The 21,028-nt window shown below is 40.6% G+C and overlaps 1 long non-coding RNA gene across 1 annotated transcript in view; it reads left to right on the forward strand.

Moving 5' to 3' along the window:
• The first annotated feature begins 885 nt into the window (after positions 1-885).
• Positions 886-21,028, forward strand: part of LOC142081400 (uncharacterized) — a 109,721-nt gene continuing 89,578 nt past the window's right edge. The window contains exon 1 of the long non-coding RNA XR_012673315.1: positions 886-1,000. This is a non-coding gene — a long non-coding RNA (uncharacterized LOC142081400). The remainder of the gene's footprint in view (positions 1,001-21,028) is intronic.

Genomic DNA, 21,028 nt, shown 5'->3' on the forward strand with positions numbered 1-21,028 from the left:
CACAACTTGCCATACAATAGTTTGCTGCTGCTTTCCAGCATCTGCTGCTGGTATTTGTATTTATTCATTCATTAGGACACTGAGTTAAATTGCTTTTTTAATTTGGTGGTGCTGACTTTCCACAAATTTTCTTTATCCTTTGAATTAACTTTTCTTCCCTCTTCCCTCCTCCATTTGGGAAAGGGCAGAAAATCAGCCTTCAGGGATGTCCTGGTTTCAGCTTGGATGTGAGAAAACTCATTGCTCAGCATCTAAAGCTGGGGGAAGAAGAAAGAAGGGGGGGAAGTTCAGAGTGATGGCGTTTGTCTTCCCAAGTAACTGTTACGCGTGATGGAGCCCTGCTTTCCTGGAGATGGTTGAACGCCTGCCTGCCGGTGGGAAGCAGTGAATGAATTCCTTGTTTTGCTTTACTTGCGTGCATGGCTTTTGCTTTTCCTATTAAACTGTCTTTATCTCAACCGACAAATTTTGTCACTTTTACTCTTCCTATTCTCTCCCCCATCCCACTGTGGGGGAGTGAGGGAGCAGCGGTGTGGTTCTTGGTCGCCGGCTGGGGTTAAACCATGACACCTTCTTGAAAACCTGACACTCTGACAGGATGAAAATAGCTTGATACTGGTATCTCATTTGTATCATGGGTAGCTGGAAAACCACCTTAGGGTGGCATAACTTAGTGCTGCTACCAAAGAGGTTGTACCACTTGATCCCTTCCCAATCATCTTTCCTTTGGGGCTGGCAAATCATTTGTGCCATCATTCAGTGAAATAGCTATGGGACTGAACTGGCTGAAAAATAACTCAGGAAATGGTTTGCTCTCAGGCAGGTTTGTTTTCTGAGCCAGTTCACAGTGTGACTGCAAATTACTGCAAGGAGTGGGTAGTCTGTGCATGAGAATGAGCTGCTGGGAATGGGAAGTGAGCAGGACACTGGGACGGGAGACTCCAGGATGTGCTCATTGAACAACTTCCAAAAAACAAGGACGTTGAAGCAAGTTCATGTGGTAAGAGGAATTTGCAGGGGGTGTGTGTATAGAAAAGCAGCTATCCAAAAGAGGGCCTATAAAGTTATGGGAAAGAATGCTTGCTGGGGTGAGAGAAAGACAAGGGGGATGGCAGTTCTTAGGCTTCGCACACCTATTGCTTAACTTTCAGCCAGGTCATGAGGCTTGCTCAGAGCACAGAAAGTTAAGAACATATATGAAAGTCTGTGTAGGACAGATGAACAATTTTCTGAACTGTTTTTGCTTAACTCTATTTCAATTGCAGTTTAAAAATAATTAAAACAATATAAAGTAAAAGAAATAAAGTAAATAAAAAAGTAAAATATATAAAAAAAAACAACCTAGAAAATAACATTTTTCTACATTTCCTCAGAGAATATAAAAAGCCGTTAGAGGCAATTGGCACAATTCTCTTTGTTTGTTTGTTTGGGTTTTTTTTAGCTCAAACAGGCTAAAAAACTTTCAGGATGTCTTTCTGCCAAGTAGTTGAATATACCTCACAAAATACGCTTGTAATTATTTATGACATCTCAACATGCCAAAAGTATTTCCGTCATTTATGCCTGTTAAGAGGCAGTTAGAGACCAGGAAACTACCTCTACAAGCAGGACCCAGAGTTTTCAACTTACTGCATGATCAAGGGCTGCCTGTAATGAATATTTCAGTGCAACAAGAGTAAACGCACTTTATCCAGTTCTACCTCATCCCATTAAAAATTTACCCCTCAGCTTTAATCCACTCGGGTCAGTTTTTCTCATTTCTTTAAAAATTCTCTGCTCCAGAATGTATGATATGGAGATTCTTTTTATAGAAAAAGTAATTATGGCAGTGTTCCAAATGATCATGATACCACCGTGCCCTCAATTCCCAAGGGCTCTCTCAAAGAGTTTCTTTTAATTCAGAAAAAGATTACAAACGTGGCATAATCTTTCTGACTGAAATTGAGTATGTACATTCGTCTGGGGAACCGCAGTCCTCCAACAGCTTTCTCTCTGAGCCCCAATGCCGAAAGGTTCCAGCAGGTGAGCTAAATCATTCATTTTGGTCGTTTTGGTCACACCAAGCAAAACTGGCCCAGCTACGCAGCTAGTGTAAACTGGCTCGGCGGTCACAGGAGTGATGCTGATTGATGCTGGCTAAGGAGGCTATTATATTCATTTTGCTTATCTGTAAAAGCCTTTTCTGAAATAGTGTGTGCTGATTGTCTCTCCAAGGTAGCAACATGCCAGGAATAGTAAATTAGCCATGTGTAGTGCATTTGAGGTCACACTCGGGTTTATTGCCTCTTGGTAAGGTAAGTTATTAAGCTTTTATTGAAGCATATTTTGTATGAGCATCAATATTATCCGCATGCTTTGTACCTAATGTGTTTCACTTCTTTAGCACATTTCAGTTAAGGGTTTTAAAATAGGCTACAAACGCTAATGAATCGAGCTTTGCAGCGCTCCAGTGAGGAAGGTAAGCGGCATCATTGCAGGTCTGCAGGTCAGGATACTGAGGAACGAGGTGGCTTTCTGAAGACAGCACAATAAAATTCAGATGATGGTTACTGCCCTTCAGCTGGTACCTTGAGCCCTTTTCCCCTTTTCCCCCAACAGTGGTATAGGAATGGAAGGCAGCTTGCCCATGGCTGCTGGCTGCATCCCCAGGAGGGTTGGGGCCCTGGATGCACTCAGGACTGGATGCCACCCGCCCCGGGGCCCAGTTACCCCTGGGCAGAATTGGTCCCCCTGGCCTCACACCCCTGCCCGTGCCCATGCTCTCACCTTGCCCTTTCATGCCAAGACCTGCCACACTGGCACTGTGAACCCTCGTCTGTGGTCCCAAGCATGCTCTTGCCAAGGTCCTCAGCACGGTGCATCCTTCCAGCTCTCTGGTTCTTGGCTTCAGCCCTCCCTGCCCTGACCCTGCTGTGCTCCCCCTAACACCTGCACTTGGAGGTCTTTCTCACACCCTGGCATGCATCCTTGCACACTAAATAATTGTAGCTGTAATACTACAGCTGAATTGAATTAAATTCAATCACCCCTGAGTGGGAGATCTTTTCAAGACTCTTTTTCAAGACATATTACTTCAGAGGACAGCTCTGCTGAGATGTCCAAGCTAGCATACCTTAAGCATGAGGGTACTGGTGTTGGTGGAAATCTCTGTCCTTTATCACATGATCTGCATGTGGGAACCCTTTAGGAGTCAAGCAATGCAGAATACAAGCGACCAGAGCTCCACCACCAAAGAGCAGAGGGACCATGCTGCGGGCCACCAACATGGCCCCTGCCAGCCACGTCTGTGCTGAGGTCCTGGGGCTGCTATTACTACTGGTGTTGGTGCAGCTGCCACTCAGCCAACACTTTTGAGAGGACACCATGAAACCATCAATCACGATACGTATAAGTGGGTCCCAGAAGGCTGCAGTCCCCTCCCCTCCAGGGCTGCTTGCTGCTGTGCATGGGGTCCTGGTGAGGCAAAGCAGGCATGCATGCCCATGCAGCTGTGCAGTCCCTCCTTCCCTCTCCTCCCCTCGCCAGCCAGACCAGGACCACAGTGGTTCCCAAGAGCAGCATTGTAACAAAACTGTTGTAATGTAGATTGAATTAGCCATTGACCCCATAGGGGTGAGAGTTTTGACTGAGCCTGGTGCCAAGGGCCAATGCAGATGGAACATGTACATGCTGCATCCCTGTAACATGAAAACCATGGACAAACTTCCATTAGGAAGCTTACTGGTGCTTTCTTACACAAACACACTTTTACATCCCCTGGCATGAATTTTTCTCCCCCGACATTGTGCTTAGCTGGTATTTAACTTTAGAAGTTCTTTTGTTCTGTGTGCTGGGTACTTCTTCTACCCCCCTTTAACTATGTTCCCAGGTCTACCTGTTGTCAGGAGATGTCAGACCTGTAAGCTGAAATGTCAGGCCCATTGGGAGAAATTCCTCTTAAAACCAAAGTGGCTTTGTAGATCTTCAAAGGATTTAAAAATAGTCTCTTTCTCTCTTTCTTTCTCTCTCATACACGCACATTTAGATATATACACAAATTCTTCACTGGATCCCTGAGAGCTGCTTTTTCTTAAGTGATTAAAATGAGTTTCTGTGTCTTACGCCATTATAACAATAAGTCAAACACTTGAGGCAGTGTCTTTAATTCTGGAGCTTTCAGAAAACCTCTAAGTTTTTATTTTTATTTTCTTTTCCTGAATACAGTGATCTGTAGAAGCCTTTAAATGCTTTCTATCAACTCTTCCCATTTTTCATTCTTCTCTCTGGCCAATCTTTTCCTCCAGTGGAGCTGCTGCCTTCAGTGTGACATGCTGCTGGATTCCTTGATCCTCGAGTTTGAGAACTGTCACTTCTCAGCCTGTCTGATCGGCTACTGGGTAACAGATTCTTTACTTTTCAGGCTGAATCTAATTTTCTCAGCCTTTCTTTGCCATGATTTATAAATTGGAGTGGAAAAAAAAACCACAACCCAACCCTTTTATCCTAAAACACAGAATGTGGATGTGTAGATATTTCTAACCTTTTCCTCCCCTTCTAGAAATTTGGCCACATGGGTGCATTCCAGGTTCACTCACACATCCCACACGCACCCCAAAGTTCCGTGTCAGAGTTTAGTGGCTCATTTACCTCTGCAATTTTCATGGATAAACTGTTTGTACAAGTCCATGTGGCAGGGAAGGGGAAAGCACTGTTTGGATTCCCAACCCCAAGTTTTGGTCCTGTAGCATGGGATGGTGGGTGGTTGCCTCAGCCAGGGCAAGTTTTGCAGCTGGTTGCCCTGCCTAGAGACCCAACAACCCCCCTTTTTTTTTTCTTTTCCTAAAACCTCTTGCCCTCATCTGTTTCCATCAGTTCCACTTTGTGAATTTGTATGCCCAACAACCTCTTCTCTCTTCCTTGCAGCTTCTTCTCTTGAAGGCAGACCAATTACGTAATTTCAGCTTGCACTCCCTTATTTTAGATAAAGGGAAACAACAAACCAAGACACAACTCTGTCTTCTGTAAGATGCTCTGACAAGTGCCATATTACATGACAACAGTGCAGAGAGAGGACTTTCAGAAGTTTAATAGTGTGGTACCCAGGATGCTAGCTCATTACAAGCTTCCAGGATTATATCAGGAAAACTTTGCCAGTCCATGACAACTTTCCTTTCACCCCAGGACCGAAGAATTGTTGCACTAAAAGGGCAGCACAGATCAGCTCCGGCTGTACACCCATTTTTTTAGCAGACTAAATATTTCAATAACCTGTTACAATGAACGCTGACAGATAAGAAAGAGGATGACTTAATCCAATGGAAAAAGTTTTATGAAGAAAACAACTACCACATTAGGGTTGTGAAAAAGAAAAGGGAGAGAATAAATTTGAAAGAGTGTATCATAAGTAGTGCATTGGAAATGAAGTCTATTAAAAAAAAAGAGAGAGAGAGAATGAAAACAATTTTTAAACTATCTCTGTGGAACAAAATGGCACTTTCCACAGGTTGATACTGCCTAACAATAAGTTTCATAATGTGCAGCGTGCTTGCTCTTCTGTGCCTCTCGTCCTTTGTCTGCACACATCCATGGTGATTTGAACTGGTAGAATTTAAAAGAAAGTGCTTTATGCCATGATTTTCAGAAGCCTCAGTGTCTGCACCAGAACAATGAAAGAGAAATCAAATTAGTTCTTCACACAGCTCGTGAAAAAATGGAAAGAGTCCAAAGAATGACAAGTAACTGAAGTTTCATATGTGCTGATATTAAAGTTCAGGGAGTCCCTGATCTGTTTCCCCATCTATCAATGAAAGCTTGTATTCCTCTAGTGGCCTCCTTCAGTTTTTGAACACGCATGGAATGAAACCTAAACTAGAGTGAATATTGAATCCTTTATGTTTTCATTCTCTGTGTAAGAAGAATTCTACAGATGATTCACATCTATAGTGTAAAAATACAAAGAAATTAGTGTTCTGTCCTTTATGTGTTGAGATGTAGCCATGGGACTCTTCTTCTCAACAATAGTATAGCAGGCTCAAAATGTTTGATTACCAGTCAGTCTTGGGGATTATATCCCTTTTTATAAATTAAAACATGTAGAGACCCAAGTGGTTTGGTGGTGACTTCCAGATCCTGAAAGCAGCAAGACTGCCATATCTGTCTGTTTAACTATGGTATACTACTCTTAATAAAAGCTTCTGTGAGTTGTTCATCAGATATTGGAATAGCAGTGAATACTTGCTGCTAACCTTTTAGAAGTCTTGCTTTCTTACAGCTGCTTGTGAGGACAAGCATAGATGTTTAATGATGCCACAAGTTGCAGCCCCCAGTTCTGTGCTTCCCAGTGTGCCTGTGAGCTAATCCATGGGAGTACAACGGATCTCAACTCTAACCTTCATCAAAAACCATTGCAACAGCTTTTAGAGTTGTGTATTGTGTTAGTTCTTTGTCTTTTTTCCCTCTCTGGTGAGAGACCCTCTTTACAAAGTCCATAAAATTTTGATATATTCAGTAGTGGTATATTTAGGAGTCTTGGAGAGGATGGTGAAAACTCCAGTCCCGAACCAATGCATGATTGTCTCCTGTGGATTTCAGACAGGAAGGATTGTCCAGTCCTGTCCCTCACAACTATAAATGACCATGGGGTAGGTAGCTGCTTAATCCAGACAAGTCCACAGAATATTGAGTCCATACTCACTCTCAGAAATCCAGCCAGCCAGTACTTTTTACACTCTACCATAAACCTCAATTCAGCCATAAAAAGCTTCTGTGTCACGTAGGAAAAAAGCAGGACAGTTCAAGGGTGTGTTGGCAATGTCTTAGTTCCCTTCAGTAGCAAGGAACTGTTTTAAGTGGAAATGCTCAAAATGATTCTAAAAAATTGGCGGCACCTCCTGCTGCAGAAAAGGCTGATGCTTTCCTACCATTGTCACCAGTACCTGCCTGTCTGAGATACAAATACATACTCTGTCCACTTAAGATTGTAATCTATTGCAACCTTAAAAGGAGTTCATGAGGCAGCTTCTGACAAGTTATTTGCTCTGAATATGATTTTCCTGAATATTTTTTGCCCTTTGAGGAAATACTTAACATGCATTTTCTTTGTGATGATGTAGGTTGCAGCTTCAGTTCTGCTGGTTTGGCAGATTAAGAGATTTCTCTTCCTTTCACAACATCCCTTTACTTGTTTGTAAACTCTGTGCTTTCTCTTTCATCTTTTCTTCAGTCTGAATGTATCCAGGTTTCTGCAACTTCCCCATAAGCATTCACTGTCTGAAATTTTCATCATTTCTTTTGCCTGCCCTGATTTAATTTCACCTGGTTGCTGGTGTGTGTGTGTTTGGGATTTCCAGGGTAACACTTGCCATGTGCTGAATACTTGCTTAATGCGAATTTTGGGGGGAAATAATGAGAGGTAAAGAAAGACTTGGAGGGTAAGTAAGAGAGAAATGAGTTGGAGAGGGACAAAGGAGGAAAAAGAAAAAGATGAAAGAATTTATTTTGCTTGTTTAGGCATGCATTTTGTTACAGATTAACAGCTGACACGGACGAGAAGCGTAAGGTCCCTTCTTGGGGTGGGTGTCTGAGGGCATTGAGAAATACTGGTAAATGCACTATGAGGAAGCTAGTGCCAGAGCACTCCTGCTCAGCCGAAGCATCTCTCAGCCTTGCCTACCCGGGTGCTGCACTGTGCTGCAGCATGACAGTTTCTCACAGCAAGGTGGGTCCCAGGGAGTGTTGTGACATTTCTGCAGCAAGTCACAGAGGTTTGCCCACACACCCATCTTACCACAGACCTTGGCAAAAGAGAATGCAGACATCATCTAGGTATTCGCTCTCTTACAGAGTTCTTCTCCAAACCATTCGTTCAAATCTCTTAGATGAGGTTCCTTTTTTTGTAAGGGACAATTTATGCAGCTCTTCCCGTATTGGATTGTGTCAATAACTCATGTTTATTTCAAACCAGGCACTAAGAAACATATCCTGTTGAGACTATCTGGCACAACTCTTCAAACTTCAGACACATACATTATGTTGTTCATCAGCAGATATAAAGTTTTAAGAACATTTTTTGACCCTTTCAAACTATGAGAAAGTTATAGCAAAAGCTTGTTGGCGAGAACAGTGGAATTGTCTAAAAGTGATTTGTTATCTACTATTTCCCCCAACCAGCTGTGATATTTAAAAGCTGCCAGTCTCTTGCCGGGTTTCCCCTGCCTCTCCAGATCCTCTGCTCCATGCTCCCCAGCCCCTCTGCCTCTCTGGCCTCTTAGCTGGGAGTCTTTGGTAAAGAGTTTGCAGCTAATTTGTGTCTTGAAAGTCGCAGCTGCAAACATCTTCTGAGCCTGACAGCCGATCAGTGCAGGAGCCAGGAGTGAATCACACCCCCTCGATGTCAACATTTTTTGCACTGTGAGTTTCTTTGAACTTCCTGCATGAGCGTATGAAGGGAACAGTATTGCTAACTGCAAAGGACTGAAGTGACTTCTGTCTTCAAAGCTTTGCCGTTTCCTGCCATTAGTTATGTTAATTCAAAAGGAGAAAAAAAGGAGACCTTTTGACTGATGCGAATACCTTGATAGACAGTCAAAACCTTTCCTGGAATATGAAAAAGGGATTATACAAGATTCCTCTCCAAACAGCAAATTAAGCAAACAGATCCAGTCCCCGCTGGAATAAGCCAAGAGCCCCTCCATCCATAAAGATCCAAAAATCTTCATGAAAAGTTGAACCTTTTAAACTATGAAGTACTAAATTGAAAAAAATTACTTAATGTGAGCTTTCTTCATAATAGATTTTGTTGATAGCTATTAAAATGAAAGTACAAGAAAGTGCTGCAAATCCCATACAAAGGTCCTTGGAGCGGGGGAAGACTTAAGGAAACAAAACCCTTATTGTCTTGGCGTTGCTGAATCAAACTCTGCAGAATCAAACACAAACCTTTGTTATGGTTATTACAGGCATTGCATTGCTTCCCTAAGTGCGCTCAATACAGAAAGAAACACAGACTACTCTGGAAGGTCTTTGTCCTGCAGAGACTGAAGGCTTGAAGGGGAAGAGAGTCCAAGCAAAAACTCCATGCAGGCACAATGATTTATATCTTTGAGTTTGTTTGGTTTTTTTTAAACTCTCTCTTTTTTTCTCCTATTAATAGTTGTTTAACATGTCCATATTTTTAAATGCAAACCCTTATTGGACCAAAGATCTATCTTCTATCCTCCATATAAAATTATGCAGCTCCACTGGAGACACCAGAACCGAATGGTTAAATGTTAGATTAAAATCAGCCCAGAACCTGGACAAAGTCAGTTTCAGGAAAGCTACCATAAGTTTAGCCTAGAAAGTCTAAGGAACCTCATAGTTTTGTCGCAACAATAGGATAGAAAATGGTAGCAGGAATGTTACTCTTATTAATTGTCTGACACTCTCTATGTGATTTCAGAAAAACTCATTATGGAAATCTGCATTCAAAACCAAGACTTGTATGAAAAAAAAAACAACATTAATGTATTTTAATAATATTCCATCAACAATAGCATTAAAGTTCCCAAGGAAAGGCACACTATATAATGCTCATTTTTCCTTGTACAAAAGGACTGAGCAGAGAATTATGTACTACTGATCAATAATTAGAATGATAAATGTCTGCAGAATTGTTCTATCACATTATACTGACAAACATTGATTGAGAGGTGGACTTCCAATGACAGCTGTAATTTTTTAACCATAGGTGGTAGCTATGTGTATTGAATACAGAGGCTTACCAAGACACGTTTGCTTTGAAATCACCTAAAATCAGAACAATGGGAAATTGTTAAAATGAGCAGGTGTTTACTGCAGAAAAAGGCAGTCTGAAGTACGTGAAAAGAGAATAAATCCTCTGGGAAAACTTATCTAAAGTGCAAGCTGTAAACTCTCTGCAAAATCTTTCCATTATGTCCACCCATATTGAGGCAACATTGGCTTCTCCTTCGGAAGCAAACACTTTACAGTCCGGGGCAGAAAGAGTGAGGACCGCAATGTGTAAAGCACTAAATCAAATAGAGCTGTGATTGAGGGTACTTAAGGCAAGTCCAAAGTCCTTTATTTATCTCCCATGAAAATAGAGACAACTGGTTGTGTGCAGGTGATTGAGAAGTGACACACATCAGCCTAGCAAAATCCTATTTATTTTCTCACCTGGAGGAACTGAAAAGGAGTAAAGCTGCATGGAGGAAGGGCTATACAGGGATTTAGGACTTTAGGTGAGGGTGATTTTAACGAACACGCATTATGTCTGCACATTCATGTACTTACATGCAAATATATGCAATAGAACAGTTTATATGGCATAAGAATACTAATTTTCAATCATAATTCCTTAGATTGTGATATCTCTGAGACAGAGGTCTTCCTCAAACTGTAATTTTTCTACTTTTTTGCCAACAGCCCACCTCATTGGTGTGCTATGTGTGGAACAAGGCCAACAATAGCCATTGATAATACACCTGAGCAAGTAGAATTGCTGGCAAGACTCACAATTTAATTCCAGTTTGTATGGGCTGCTGCAAGTAAAGAAACATTCCATTGAAATGTCCCCCATGTTGAAATCTTGCCTCCAGCTAGAATGGGTATGGAGAGCCCTAAGCAACCCAAGAGGGGATTAAAAGAGTTACTGGCCATAGTTTACTGTCCTTAATACAGAAGAACAAGCATTTGGACAACAAAGTGGGTTCGTATATTCCTCCAACTTTTGCTGACAGATGCCGTGAACTCTTCCCCTCCTTGCCCCATAGCAGAGGGCATAAGGAGGAGCTCCTAGAGGCCATTTAAATCTAGCTGGGGACCTTCCTCTTTTCACAAAGCAGCAGTAAATCAGCAGTAATGTCACCAATGAATTCACATCATGAATCCATGTTTATGGATTTGCATCAATGTAGGATAATGTCAGTGAGAGACATCACAGACTCTAGGTCACTTAAGGTTATGTGTACCCTCAGGGCTACCCAATTTATGTATTTCTAGTGGGACTGAGCAGGTCTCTGGGATTTCTTCTGATAATAGTCCCAACCAGTTCCACCCTATATTTCATTTTACATAAAACCCTGAGCTAGGCTTGACATTTCTGTTTATGTCCTAGCTAGTACAACAGAAGAGCTTAATGTATGATGAAGGAAAGGAGTGTCTGAATCCTCCAATCAGAGCAAGAAAATGACTTACTAAATCTTACTTTCTCATGCATTTAGAGTCTAGGAGCGTGTCACATGAGGGAAGGATATTTTGTACTACAGTGGCTGTCATTTGGAAGTTATTTAAGATTAGGAATAATATAAAGTAATAATTCTGCCAGAGTTCCCTGCCAAAGATTTTGGCTTATCTCATTCTCATTACCCACCTGCAGCTCATGTCATAATTTCTTGAGTTTCCTCATATTCCAATTATTCCCTGTCAATATCCTGTATCTCCTGCCACCTCCTGGCTACAGGAATGATACTAGCAATGGCAATAAAAATCCTTGAGCAGAATAAATTCTTCCCTATGAGCCCTTGCAATAATATCTGTGGAGAAGAATTCTGGAATCGGGAGTTTCGGATAGGACTTTGGCAATGCTACAAAATCATAAACAAAAAAGGGGGAGATGTGGCGAAGAATTAAGAGGTGGCCTAATGAGTACCAGCTGATTCAAGAACAGAAACAGGTGAAGGGAATTGTGAGCAGACATGTGATCGTTGCCGGAAGGAAGATATAAGAGAGGCAACGGAGAGAGACAGAGGAGAGAGGTGCAATGAATGGAGAGAGGTGGTAGGGCTGCCCTGTTATGATAAAGGCTGTGCATGTATGCTGCAACAAATATCCAGATAAAAGCTGTGGTGGATGCCCCTTGGGGTGTGTTTTTTAAAAGCCTGGGACAGATGGTTATCCAAATCCCAATTTTCCTCCTACCCTGCATAGTTCCAGAATATTCTTTCTTCAGAAAGTCTTGCTGAGCACTGCCTTCCAAACCTTTCTGACTACAGATCTTGCAATAATTGAAAAGCAGTGTACAGCTTAGCTGATAGTCAAAACTGCAGGTGATGCTTCCGAAGCCCTCATTTACAGAGTCAGGGATGTGGATTTCTATAAGGACAGCTTTGCAAGTTCACCTTTTCCTTTTCTAATTAACCCCTGCTTGCATTGTACTTTGCATGGGGATTCATTACCTGTTTTACTGATAAGTTTTGATAAGCTGTTTATGTTGATTAGAAATAAAAGGTGACGGTAGTCAAGGGAAGTTTCAAAGTGGTAATGTTTTTGTTTTGTGAATCTCTATTTTGAAAGCCATGTAGGTAATGCCTGGGCTTAGTAAATGCAGAAGCTATAAAACCTTCATTGCTCCTTCTAACACTTTACAGAATAACTTCTCCTACTACTGTGCTCTTTGCAAGTAATTATATTCATGGTATAAGTAGGAGACATAGGGGACTTTAAAAGAGTATTTACCTTTACTTATTTTCAGGTTCAGAATGATGCTCAAGTGCATTCCCATAGAATAACTATAGCATAATCTACATTGAAGGAACTCTTTGGAGGTCATCTTGTCCAGCCCCTGCTCAAAGCAGGGCTAACTTCAATGTCAGAGCAGGTTCCACAGAGCCATTCCCAGCTGAGCTTTGAAAACCTCCAAGGATGGAGATAGGCAGACTCTCTGCGCAATCTGTTCCCACACTGAACCACTCTCACTGTGAATTTTTTCCTTGCATCCAATTGAAATTTCCCTGCAACTTGTGACTGTCACCTCTTGTCTTTTCATTGTGCACGTCTGGGAAGAGTCTGACTCTCCATATCCTTCCACTTAGGGAGCTGAGGATAGCAATTAGATCTCCCTTAGCCTTCTCTTCTTCAAACTAAGCAAACCCAGCTGCCCCAGTCTTTCATCCTATGTCATGTGCTCCAACCTCTAGTCCTCTTGGTGGTCCTCACAACTTTATCACAAGTGATATAATAAATAAGTAATGCAAACCAAATTTTTTTGCAAGTGGCCTGGGTAATACGAAGAAGAATTTCCTTATTCCAGTTGGATTAAAATAAAAAGGCAATTGTTTTTGTAGTGCTTTTATGCAAACTTGAATAGAAAATAACACAAATAATGAAATTGGGCATGGAAATACAAGGGCAGGAGGGAGCAGGAGTGTCACTGTGTCCCAATAGCCTTTAAGTCCTGCTCCCCTGCACTATCCCTGAGAAGCCATGAACCTTATACGGCAGATTCATTGCAGCTTGCTTTTTTGGAATACCCCAAACATAGCTGAGGAGGATGTGGAGCAGTGACTCTAGCTGCTGCTTGGTGAGAGAACCTCCAACATGATGCTGGTGGGATTCAGTCCCTCATAAAGGCAGTGTCCAGCCCCACAGGAGGCTGCAGGCTGGGCTGTCCTAAAACTAATGGAAATCACTTGCTGGACTTACTTACCCTAAGTCAGATCTGCACAAGTTGCTTGCAGTTTCCAGAAACAGTGTCTTATTTAAAACACTGGGCCTGATTCATCACGCTGTTACAGAGGTTTAATAGAGTGGTGAATCACATTCATCACTTTCAAAAACTTGGAGGCATTGGTAGAACTTCTCTCAATTCATAAGCTTTATAATACACATTTTGTAAGCTTTAAGATAAGAATCTACATTTAAATTCCAGAAGGGAATAACATCCAATAATCATAATGAAGGGTGTAATAGCAAAATTTTCACTGTGCTATTATTGTATTATCAAAATAATCACTTTCTGGAAATGTTGTATAGCAAGAAAAAGAAAACTTATAACATTATTGATTTACATTTTTGGCTTGAGATTAAGATAGCCTGACACTTTTTGCCAGGTTTAGGTATGAATACAATTGAAAAACATGACTTCAAGACATTAATTTCTGAAATATTTCATTTCTGGAGGGGTTTTTTTGACTGTTTGTTATTATGTTCAAAATCCTGTGCTCCTTTTTTATCCAAATCCTCATCTTTTTCTTTTTCCTCACTTTCTTCATCCCTTTTATCTTCTCTCATCCAACTTGCAAGTAGAAAGGGGAGGGAGGAGGGGGAAAGGGTATAAGGGACAAAGAAAAAACAGTACATCCACTTTAATTCTCTATACAGGTATAAAAATATTCTGCAAACATTTTCAATTTCTTTATCGAAAATATTTCAACCAACTCTAGCAATTTAGCTGGAAATTGCCTAAGGTAATTCTGTCATGAACAGGAAGATAGATATCCTCATATCATTCATGTTTCCCCAGGTATGCTGTTTGGCAAATAAAAGAAAAATTGTGGCAGATGAAAGTGACATGTCCTTTCCCAATTCTTATTGTCATTTATTAGCTGGAACAGAACTGCTTGATTGTTTTTCATTCTTTTTTTTTGCTGATCTTTCCCTCTTATTTAAAGGGAATAAAAACAATTGGGCTGGAAACCCTCTCACAATCTCATAAAATGCCTCTGCATTATATTGCACATTTTCTTCTGCATCCTGTTGGTTGTTATAGCATATTTCATATAGGAAAGCTTTGGGAAATGTAAACCATGATTGCAGTATATGCACTCTTGCTCTTGAGAGGCAATCTATTTAGACTCATACCATGATTCCTGAGACCTATTTCTAATCCTGTCAATGTCTCATTTTATGACCTTGGGCAAAACTTCCCTCTGCCCTTCAGGCTACTCATCTGTTATATAAGAACAGAAATCTGAGATACTTTAGGGGCATTATGAAGTTTAATCAATATCTGTAGACTTCTCCGAGATGCTCAAAGGAAATGTGTTACCAAAATGGACAGTTTCTCCCAGCGTACATATAACCCTATCAGCAAAAACCTTCTGTAAGCCCTATCCTGGGGCAAGGAGTAGAGCTCATAGGCTACACATTTTGTTTAATTTACTGTCCTCTGCCTACTACTGAGTGCATGCATGAGTAGAGACAATCACTGCCCAATTTTTCCCATTCATGTGCTTCTGTAAGCAAATGCAAACAGTGAAGAAAGCATGGTCTAACATTAACCATGAGGCTCCACTGGGCTGCCCACTTTGCCAAAGCTGGGATTTGCTGGTTGTTTGCTGAGCTGCCGTCAACCCAATATAGAGATTTGTCTTCTCTCTTACTGGTTTTGTACAAAACAGCAGTGTGAGGTAAAAGAAACTTCAAACTAGGATGCCCTCGCTATGAGCCCATTGGGAGTGCGAGGTGTAAAGGAGAGATAAAGAAGGAGCAGAAAGCCATCCAACTGAAGGACGTTTTATGCCATGAGTGCTTTATCAGCCATAACGAACCAGTCACTACCTAGGCCAGTGGGGTGGCCAAAGACAGGCATTATTCAATCTTTCTCCTTTGCTAAACCTCTCAATACTCATATATGCAATAGTTTCTAGATACTCATCATTAATGGAATTTTTTAAGCCTTTAAAGATGACCTTCCATTGGTACTGGTGTTAAACACACATTAAAAGGATATAGTTGTTTATCATTAAACTTCACAGGACAATGCTGTTACTTGAAAAAATATGTCTATTTGGGGCCACACACAGAGACATGTTTACGTCTGTGTTTATATTTATCTGTTTCTTCCAACCTTGGACATTAAATTTACCAATATGCTAACACTGGTCAGAGGAAAACATTCAGTATGGATAATATTGTTAGAAAACAGTTTAGCTTGAAGGGCATTTTCCAGATGTGGAATGCTTATAATTCACCATAATTAACTGGAAAGCCTATGATTTTGTTGAATTTTGCATAGGTTTGCAGCATTTACAGAAAATAGACATTTCCTAGCTCAGAGCTTTCATAGCTTCCTCTAATTATGTCAATGTGACAAAACAGCTTACTGAAACATGCCTTGAAGTATATAGAATATGTATATGTTGATCAACAAGTATCCGTCTCCTGGCAGAAGTTTGTAGTTACATGATTAAATCCTATGCTAGATGCTTTTCCTCATTTATTGCAAAGGCTCCAAAATTGACCCAATTAAACTAAATGTACAAGTGCTAAACCCCACAAACTACTGCCACCTACTGCTGTATTTCTTCAGAAAACATTATTGGAGTATAGTTTACAACATGTCAGCACTTGCCAGGAAAGATAGCTGTGAGGTGGAGGTCACCTTCTGATGTAGGTGAATTTTCGATCCTCTTTACCAAAGTGTCTGCCTGCAAACATGAGTGGCACTGACAGGAATGATTGCTGAGCTTTTTGCAGGGGGTCTCCCAGATCATACCTGTGCTGTTTTACAGCCTGCTTCCTCTGAAATTCTTGTTTTGCAACTGCAGGCCACAAAAACCTCTTCCAGTTATTCACACTGTCAGCCTCCATTTTCCTCCAGAAAAGGAAAGTGCACTTATCCCTGTTTTCTAACTACATGCTCATACAGGGTTGGTAAAGTCTTTTCTTTGGGATTAATGCTCCTGTTCCAGTCCCCCAGACTGTCAATCATTTTACTTATTGGGATTAACATTGTCCGACCTTCTTCAGCATCGGTCAAGTGCACTTGCCTCATTATTTGCCTTGTTGCCACCTGTCCCTTCAGTTGCTGATAAGGTTAGGATTAACACAGCTTCTCCAGCTAAGACAGCACACAGAGGGAAATCCTTCTTGGAAAAAGGAGGTGCAAGGGGAGCAAAAATCTTCTCCTGAAACACTGATCTAAGTTATCCCCTACATGCAAAGACTGTCATTTAAACCAAAGAAAGCAAATTAAACAATAGCAAAGTTTTAGTTCAGATAGCCAAGCTATGAACTGACAAAATCTGAAGTATGGCAGCCTGACATTTGCATTTTCCTCTGCCTTTTTTTCAAATGATGCTGACAGTTTATTTCAAATCTAAAATTTTTTTTGCAATAATGTAAGGATTTATGCTCCCATGCCGGTTCATCTTTTTTAGCAATCCCTCCTCCAAGCTGAGATGCAGGTCAAAATATGGATCTAAGTGTTCAAATAAATTACATCAATGGTATAATGTACACAGCTTTTAACTGAATGGTGGTTTCACCTGCTAGTCTGATGATCACACACATCCTACTCCTTTCAGTAATTCAGGTGATATTTAGTTGGCTTTACAATGCTCTTCATGTGCCTTATTTATTCAACAGACCTGAAGTCAGGAGAACTCAAATGGGAGGGATTTGGAAAGATGAAGAGATAAGGCAAAAACATATAAATGGAGGATCTAGGGTTTTATCTAAGGAAAATATCAATTGCTGTACACAAATTCTTTTCTCTTAAAGATTACAAGGCAATTCAAGCCCTTACTTCAGTTTTATTCACAGCACAATAATCACTGCTCCCTTCTTGAAATGAACAACTACTTACTTCCCTTTCTTTCTGAGGGTCACATTATAGTGACCTGTGTACAGGTCACACATTTCCTTCATCTCTGCATCCTCTGCAGAAGCACGGTGAGTGGAAAAGGGGCCAGAATATCAGAAAGCAGGGAGGCTTCTGGAAGAGGCACATGCAAATGAACAAGAAGAAAGGCAATGAATGGTGAAAGAGAAAAAAGAAGAGTAGATGAGAGGGGTCAAGAGACTAAATAACCAGACTTGTGGTACCTGGCAAGTTGCTAGCTGACAGTGTTGCCTTTTATAAACAGGATCTTTGATGTGGGATATGCAAAAGATGGAGCTCCTGCCCCAATACATCTCCAAAAGATTGCTATTTTTCTTAACTAACTATGGACGTGTTTAACCTGCTGCCCGTAGCATGCCAAGCAGTTCATCTCACTGGCCCCCATTGCCATCTGCCCTGAAGACCCCCCCTCATCATGTCTTTTCCTATCATCTGAGCCTGTTCACATGATAGGGGAACTTGGGATGATAGGTGTACAGCCACAGTTAAGTGCTGTCAAGTGTACTCCATAAAAATGGAGAGGGTCTTGGTGTCACTAGTCAGAGAAGGAGGTTTGTAGTGGGGTTCTAGAGATGATGGGGACATTTGCTTCAGAAGTGCACTTCAGGCCTGAAATGAAATACTAAACAACATAAAAACACCAACTGAATGCAGGGTTGTAGAAGAAAGAGACTGTTACAGGCTGTGGACCTTACTGAGGGGCAAGGACTAACACATCATTAATGCTCCTAATAAGTCGCTCAGACCAGTAAATAGTACAGACCACATTTGATTATACATATTGGGTAGTTATTCTATTTTTTCCTCTTTCCTTACGTATGGCATGATATTCTGATTTATCTCATGAGACTTAAGGGACTTAGTTAACTACAAAAGCCGAATTCTTTTATTTGAATCCTAACTAGCTCTTTGTATCTTATGACAAGGAGTTCCACAACTTAAGCAGTGTATTTAAAAAGCAAGTCAACAACTTGCATTGTGTCTCATCTGCAGCTTTTCAATTTCATGACACTTTCCTTTGTTTCTGTTTTATGAGACAGCTTTAACAAAATTTCCCACACGAACTACTCTATGTTGTTACTTACTTTGGACATTTTATCCAGTACCTTCCATAAGACAATATTGAAGGGAAGTTTGAAGCTCTTGCTATTTATACTGCATTTGAAACGGACTTGATTCTCATTTAAATGAAGAGATTGTGCCATCGTTTCCAACTTTCTTTTTAATGAAATAGCATTCAGGATATTTTTTGAACACTTCCACTGCATGGCCAGCTTTATTCTCCAAAAGTCTTTGCTCATAATTCCTTCTGAGCCCTTCCTGAGGCTGGATGACAAGTACAAGGCACAGCACTGGAGGTATAAATGACCCTCTGAAATTACTCATTTTATTTTCAGTCTCGTTCTTATTTATTACTGAGTTGATCTTTGCTTTCCTATGCGTGTGTGGAGGAAGATGAAGTTCCTTAAACCATTTATTGCAGTAGAGGGGCTTTACAGTAAAAGCCATTGCCTGTGGACTGCCAATACTAGAACTTATGGGTAACAGAGGATGGTGGAGCAAATTCTGTTTAATTCCTCAACTTTTGGAGCCAGACTGACTTCAAAACATTTTGACAGTCAAATATTACATGGTAAATTGCAATATGTATTGTATTGCAATATTTCTAAAGGGTTAGTGACTAGACATATACTTGAAATGATGAAGTTATGGTGCTGTTTCCCTTTTGAGGTATTAAGCCTTTTAAGTTTTGTTTTTCCCACTGTTTCAAAGCCATTCAAAAGTATCCATGTAATGCAGTCATAGAAGAAGTACTCTCCTTCCTTTTTACTTTTCGAGTTCAAAGGAGGCTGGACTTTAACTTTCTTAGTTCTCTAGAAAGCTAGAGAATGAATGGTGTCCTACATATGAGATCAAACACATTGGGTGGGATACTGTTTCTTGCGGAAGGCTTTAGTTCTGCTGGAATTTTGATTGCTTTTGAGAGGTATTTGTAACACTTCCCCTTCTTGCCATTAAAATTCATTTAACCTTCTTGTCCACACATGCAGTGACAAACATCCGACTTTTAAATAAACAGACCAGTTATCTATTAGCCCCGTAATCAGGGAGAGACTATCACAGCAGTCACAGCATCCCACCACTGGAGCCCATCAGAGAAAAAGGCCTTGTACTCAGATCATAGGCCAGAGAGTTGCTGGTGAATACCCATGTGTTTGCCCGACACCTGAATCAAATTACAGTCCTGTAAGAGGTGCCCAGAGAGAGACATATCTCATTAATTATACATGCAAATTGGGATCCAGCAACATCTTATGAGGTTCTGTATTGCAAGCCATGGTTTTCTGATGCTGTCAGCAGCTTTTCAGTTCAGCACAGCAGCAATCTAATTAAAATGGCCATCAAAGCAGAGCTGAACTGCGTTAAATGGTTCCCATTAATGTCATATTTAATTTAGTGGTTTGGTGTTGAAGATGTTCATTACTGTCCTTTGCTAGGTCTTGAACTTCTGAACAACAAGTTTTATAGATGATATTTACATCTCAAGCAATATAAACACACTGTTTACATATCTGATAGCTCTTCTGTCTTCTGGCTCCCCACTTGATGTGTTGCAGCTGGGTTGCCAGCTACCCCTTAGCTGCTTCTTCAAAACATCCTGAGAAACTTTGAAGGGGTTGGGGAATTGCAACAAGGGGGAATGGCACCATCTTTTGCTGTTCTTGTTCTCTCTGTCCTTCACACCAGTTTTTTTGTCTAATTGCACAAGTCAGTCCAGTCTCTTCCATTTCATAGACACGATGGGATGGCTGTACCTTCCCATTGACCAGCAGCGTTCTGGTTGCTGCGCATTAAAATTAGGGAAGGCTGAATTGCAATCTCTGATAGAAATAGTCTGCTATTTCTAGAGGTCAGATGAGATGTGGAGGGAAGTTCTTACCTTAGGGCACTGCAAAATTACTTTGCTGTTCTCAGAGCTGTTCCTTCTTGTGGGATAGTCAGGAATGAAAAAGGAACCTGTCACTAAACCCCACACATAAATAGAAGGAGGAGAAAAAAAAAGTGTTCTAAAAGGGTACTATTACCTTTTTTTCATCTTTTACAGATGGTTGTGGTTTTATTTTAAAGCTTAGATAACAGTTTTGTAAAATAGAATGAAGGAAAACATAAACCTAGATAAGAAAAAACTACTTCACTAAACTTCATCCAAACCACAATTCTATAATATCAGTGTATACGTTGCCAATGTATACATTGTCTTACTGTAAGATAACATCTTCCAAGGAACATGTGGAAACTCTTTACATTACTAATCTCAGTGTGACAAGAAGTCACACCTTTTTCTGTGACAAAATTAGAAAAACACCTCTACTGAATACTATAAGTGAAGTCACTATGAAAAATTCAAAATTCAGTAGAATGGAAATATTTGGCATCTTTGGTGATCCAGGAAAGATGTCAAATAGTGTATCAGAATTGCAGCCAAGGAGAAATTGATGACTTCAGACAGAATTCCCAGAAACGTTTTTTCATTGCCCATAAAATGTACTTTTTTCTTTCACTCATGTAAGTCTAGTTCCCACCTAAACAACAATATTAATTAAATCAAGACCAGAAAGATTTCAATAAGTTGGAGGAATTCCAGTTTTGGAGAGGATCAACAAAATAGTTCTTTTATAGTGGCATGATAGGAGACTTTAATAT

The sequence above is a fragment of the Calonectris borealis genome, chromosome 3, assembly GCF_964195595.1.
Source record: "Calonectris borealis chromosome 3, bCalBor7.hap1.2, whole genome shotgun sequence".
NCBI lineage: Eukaryota > Metazoa > Chordata > Aves > Procellariiformes > Procellariidae > Calonectris > Calonectris borealis.